This window comes from Cupressus sempervirens, chromosome 6 (genome assembly GCF_028749045.1).
Source record: "Cupressus sempervirens isolate cs-2001-9-10 chromosome 6, ASM2874904v1, whole genome shotgun sequence".
Taxonomy (NCBI): Eukaryota; Viridiplantae; Streptophyta; class Pinopsida; order Cupressales; family Cupressaceae; genus Cupressus; species Cupressus sempervirens.
In genome coordinates, this window is record NC_143123.1 from 474429438 (window position 1) to 474435762 (window position 6325).

Consider the following 6325-nt stretch of genomic DNA (forward strand, 5'->3'; position numbering starts at 1 on the left):
GATATCTCACAATGTGTATAGGTCCTCCCCAGGAAAAGCCAAACTTACAATACCATGTTGGAGGTTGCTCCTCCCATCCCAACATTATGGACTTTGTTATGGACACATTGCTTCTTGAGGCTTTACAAAATATATCCATCTTATATGACAAATTAGTGATGTTAATCTCTGTCAGTTCAATGAGGAGAGAAGTGTCATCTACAAATTGCACATTGTTGATTTCCTCCATGTTAGGTAACCTAACTCCTCTGGTATTGTCCCTAAATTTGTAGTGCAAACTATCAGCTGCAATTACAAACAGCGAGGAGGTAAGTGGGCAACCATGTCTTATAGATCTTGTCAGTCTAAGAGGTTTTGATCTAATACCATTAACTTCCACAATAGCATTGGCTTTTGTCATTAGGGTGAACGCCATTTTTATAAATGCCTTGGGGAATCCTAGGCATCTCATCATTAACATTATGAATTTCCACTCAATTCTATCATATGCCTTTTCATAGTTTGTCAAAAACATACCTACATGTTGTCCTGATTCTTTGGCCCATTCCATAGTTTCCCAATAGATGATGAGAATTTCCAGAATGTATCTGCCTTCGACGAATCCAGTTTGTGTGGGGTTACTGACATAAGGTAACACTTCTTTGAGCCTAAGGGAAAGTATTTTTGCAAGGATTTTATATGAGACATTGAGGAGTGTGACAGGTCTCCAGTTCTTGATTAGGGTTTTATCACCTTCCTTGGGTATGAGCTTGATAAGTCCTAAATTGATACCAACCCCAAGTGATCCACGTTCCACACCTTCTTGATATAACATCAACAGGTCTTGCTAGATCCATTCTATGCGTGTTTTGTAGAATTCCTTCAGTATTCCATCTGGCACTGGGGCTTTGTCATTATTCATCTAGGATATGGTTTAAATAATCTCCTCTTCAAAAAAAATAGGGGCACTTACTCTTTCTTTATCTTCATCTAACACCTTTTTTCTGGGACTAGTTTCCTAATCATGATTCCTTTATTTTCCACTCCCAACATATGTTCTTTTGATGTAAATAGGTTCTAATAAAATCGAGAAAATGTTTCTACAATCCCTCTAGGTTTAGTAATCAAATTGTTACCCTCTCTAATAGTTCTAATTTTCTCTCTAGCATCTTTGTTCTTAAGAATCCAAAAAAAGTATTTAGAGCCTTTGTCTCCATTCTCAATCCAATTAATTATTGATCTAGTTTTAGCCCCCTGAATCTTAATATGTTGGAATCTTCTTGGCTCTTCTCTAGCTTCTGCTAGAGCCTGCTATAGAGAACAATCTTTTGTATTAGATTACAGGTTTCCTTTTGTTTCAACTAGAATATCATGCAGCTCTGTCTCCTTTCTTCTCGTATCCTTGGCCCTCTTTTTCCCCACAGTCTTAAAGACTTGTTTCCAACTTTCAATCATTGTGTTCCACCTAATGGTAGCATCTGGGTGCTTAACTACACAATGGTTAAACCATCTTACCATAATTGTGGCAGCATTGAGGTCCTCATCTTTTAGAAGGGTTGTATTTACGAAAAATCCTTCAGTTCCAGGGATGTCAACCTTTGGCTTGCCAATCGAGATAATATGGGCAATAATGGGATGATGATCAAATAGTGTAAAGGGGAAGACCATTAGACTCTTCCTCTAAATTTTGGAATCTCAAAGTATTTCTATTGACATATGATCTATCTAATCTAGAATAGGTTCTATTTTTTCCTATCTAAAAGTTAGTAAATGTATACCAGATACCTTTATGTTAATTTCTCTTACCAGCCATTAGATCAAATAGCAAATGGTTGTTCATCATTTTGTCCCAAAAAAACTTATCTTCTCCTTTCCACTCAAACATGCATCCCCCTATCTTATCTTGTTGGCCTTCTATCATGTTAAAGTTGCCAATAACAATCTAGGGTATATTATACATTAGGGTTATCCATTTCCATAGAGAGATCCTATTTGGATGGTCATTTGGTGCATATATTGAGCAAATTCCAAACTTCTCACCTGGATGATATAATATTATCCAAACAATACTATTGCATAGTGAGGAGCCCCAATCAATAACAAGGTTCTTCTACTTTGGACTGACTAGTATGGCAGTCCCTTCTCTACCCATCTCATGATTGGTAAAGTAGGGTTTTGCATCTCCCCAAATACATTTCAATGCAATGTCAAGTTGGAAACCAGTAGCCTTGATTTCCTAAAGCATCAAAAAAAGTGTCTTTATGTGCTTTGAGTAGCCTTTTGATTACGTATTTCCTATCTAGGGATTCCAGACCCCTAACATTCCATGAGATGTATTTGGCCATTAGTAAATGGATTGAAAGATAGGTTTACCCTTAGGAGAGTTAAATCTCTTAAAACATTTAGGCAAGTCATCTTTCAGAGTCTTAGATTGCTTGCTCGTGAGGCTTTAGAGAGACTTCCTTGCTTTTTGCTACTCCCTTGTTCACCATCCTTCAACTTATCTCTTGGGATTCCTTCATCAGTTTTATTCTCTAACTTCCTCCTAGGTTTCCATTCTTTTTTCCTTGCATTAAACATGGAATTCACCTCCTTTCCCTCCATGCAACTTCCCTAGGAGTCTGACTTTTCTTCCTCCTTGTCTTCCATATCCTGATCTTCCTTGTCAATTTCCCTCAAAGTTCTAATTTCAAAGGCTACCTTTCTCCTACTCTGCTTGTACATCAGGATAACACATGGGTCTTCACTAACTGGGATGACTACCATCTCAAAACCATTAAATTTATCCTCTGCTTCATATGAGTCTATGATGGTGACAAGCCCATCACTCCTAGGTAACTCTTTAAGGTTATTATGTTCATCCCTATCAGAGGTAGGGGGAGATATTCTAGATTCTTGCCCCTTAAGGAGAGCTTATACTTCCTCTGGAGGAGGTAAAACCAAATAGGATTTTGGATTATTTTTTGAATTTGTGCCTTGATCTTTTCTTGATTTTCTGTAGCACAATTTGTTGGGCATTCATTATTCTATGCAAGGACTTCCCTAGGGCCAACCCAATGGTTTCTGATGAAGGGATAGGTAAGACAGGGTTAAAAGGTTCCTAGGTAGAAGACTTAATATCATTCTCAGTTAGGGGTTTGAAGGAGGCTTGCAGGGCATCCGACTCCAAATAGAGATTCTTTGAAACCTTACAAGAGTCAATGTTCAAATCAAGGATCCTATTAGGTGGATCCTTTCTATTTTTAACAACATATTTGGTTTTCCCTCTCATGTTTCTCAAATCTTTAAAACTGCTAGAGTTTTCAAATGGTTTATTATTTCAAATGAGGGGGCAATTCTTCTAGATGTGACCATCCTTTTTGCATAGAAAATAGGAATTGACACCACCCAGATACGACAAAGGAAAAATGTAATTCTCACCCTAAATAAGGAAGGAAATATCACCAAGGAGATCTTTATATAGGTCGATGGCAATTAGAACCCTAGCATCCATGTGGATCAACAGAGTGGGTGATTTATCAAACTTAATTACTTTTCCTATTAGGTCCAAAGCTTGTGTTATGAAATTCACAAGAAAAGATGGGATTTTTCTAACTGGAACCCACTGAGGTGCTGAGAGGGCCATCATTTCATCATTAACAACATGGGAGGCCACAAGATAACACAAAATGTTGAGTTTCCAATTCTCCAAAATTGTCTCTCCACCATAAGTTTTTGTGAATTAGGGTCTTCAAAGAAGATTAGAAAGAGGCGACTATTAATCATTCTTCAAAACAAAAAACTTAAACCCTCATTTCTTTACCCATTGTTTTTGCAACCATTCATTTAGGTATGTCCTGGTAGGGATTTTTTTGATATCTTGGGTGGCTAGAAATATGAAGGTGTCTGATGCAGCCAAAAGGGTGAATAACCAGGGCCAAAGGCTCACCCAGCTATGCAAACCACCCTACAAGAGTTAACACAACGAAAGCAACACAAGGAACATCAACCAAAGGAGGAAGAAGAGAGAAATACTTTTATTGATTCGTCAAAACATCCTCATACATGCCCAGGTGTAAGGCCTTCTAAGTTATGACTAATTATAAATACATTCACATTAAAAGATCCAACTGTAAATTCACACTTTCAATTTTGCTCTACCATCTGCTCCCCCCCCCAAAAAAAATTAACTCTAAGCCTAAACACTCTATATATACTTGCCAAAATGGCTTATAGATAATTATAGAACATTACATAAGAGGAAAGCCGACCCAACAATGGTTTGGACACATCCTAAGAAAAGATCTTAACATAAATGTCGCGATCGAAATAAATCTTGCAAGTCGGCCTATAGAAATCATGTCCAAATGCTGACACTCAACATACACTAGATAACTCGGCAATAACTAGAAACTGGCAACTTGACATCAACTAAAAACTGCCAACTCAACATCAACTCGAAACTGGCAACTCGACATCAACTAGAAATTGGCAACTCAGCATCAACTAGAAACTGGCAACTTGGCATCAACTAGAAACTAGCAACTTGGCATCAACTGGAAACTAGCAACTCGGTAGCAACTAGTAGAATGAACAAAAATGAGTAGGATAACAAGGCAACCTAGGATGCTCCTGCATCAGACAATCGGGGTTGAAAGAAATGATTCTCCTGATGGACGTGCAACATGTAAAGATTCCCATAGGATATACTTGATGACTTGTATTGTAACATTGTGATAATATTTCATGTAATTATTTAATATTGGAGAAAACATTAAATGCCCAATATTAAATGTGGGGTCAGTGGGTTAGGTAGCACATGGTTTTAGTACATGGTTTATGTAATACCACTTAGTGGTTTTGTGGGACTTGCTACTATATAAGTAGCCACAAGGGTAGTTGTTGTGTGTGAGTGAAAAAGGCAAGACTTGAGTGGGACAAGGCTTGTCAGGTTAGCCAAGGGGGCATTTGTGAAGGTTGGAAGCATGGCATGGGATGTGTGGATTCATGCTTGTTCACATAGTTTTCTTGGTGGTGGCTATGGCTTTGAAAGATTCCATGGTTGTATTGCAATGGTGTTTTTTGTTGAATAATACATGGTAATAGATGCTTTTAGAGGCTGAGCTTTTCCCTCAATGAGGGTTTCCCAGGGTATATCTTGTGTCACAATTTTGTGGGTATGTTGTCCATTCTCTTGCATGTGGATTTTAATTTCGTGTTTATTTCAGATCTATTATGGGTTATGTGGAAATGGTTATATTCTTTGTTGCAAGTTTCCTTACAAGTATACAACACAAACTCCTTAGGACCCAAATAATGTCTCCACTTCTTCAATGCTTGAACAATGACATAAAATTGCTTATCATACACAAAATACTTCCTTTTGGCATCATTCAACTTTTCACTAAAGAAAGCAACATGTTTACCTTCTTGACTTAATATAGCTCCTATTGCATTACCACTTGCATCACATTTAACTTGAAATACTTTGTTGAAATCAGGCAAAGCCAATATAGGTAATTCAACAACCTTTTGTTTCAAAGTCTTAAAACTCTTATCAGCTCCATGTGTCCATTTGAATTTCTTTTTATCTCCCCTCATTGTCTCAGTCATAGCATTACAAACAACATTGAAATTCTTTATAAACTTTCTATAAAAACTAGCCAAACCATGAAATGATCTTACCTCACCCACATTCTTAAGTGTAGGCCATTTCAAAATTGCTTTAACCTTCACAGGATCCATCTTCAAACCATCAGCTAAAATCACAAATCCCAAATACACAATCTCTTCTTGCATAAAAGAACACTTTTTCATATTAATCAACTACTTTTCCTCTTTCAACATTTGCAATACTTGTCTAATATGCTCAAGATGTTCTTCCTTAGTCTTACTAAATATCAAAATATCGTCCAAATAAACAATCACAAACTTACCCAAAAAAAATTTCAGAACTTCATTCATCAACCTCATGAAAGTACTAGCTGCATTAGTCAAACCAAAAGGCATAACCAACCATTCATACAAACCATCTTTTGTCTTGAAAGTAGTCTTACATTCATCACCTTCTCTAATTCCAATATGATGATAGTCACTCTTCAAATCAATCTTGGTAAAATACTTTGCTCCACTCAAACAATCCATTATGTCATCCATCCTTGGCATAGGAAACCTATATTTCACTATTATCTTGTTAATAGCTCTAGAATCAGTACACATTCTCCATTTTCTATTATTTTTAGGTGCTAATACAATAGATACAACACATGGACTCAAGCTTTCTCTGATCAAACCTTTCTGTAACAACTCATGCACTTGTTTGTTAAGTTCTTCATTCTCTATAGGTGTCAATCTATATGGTGCTTTG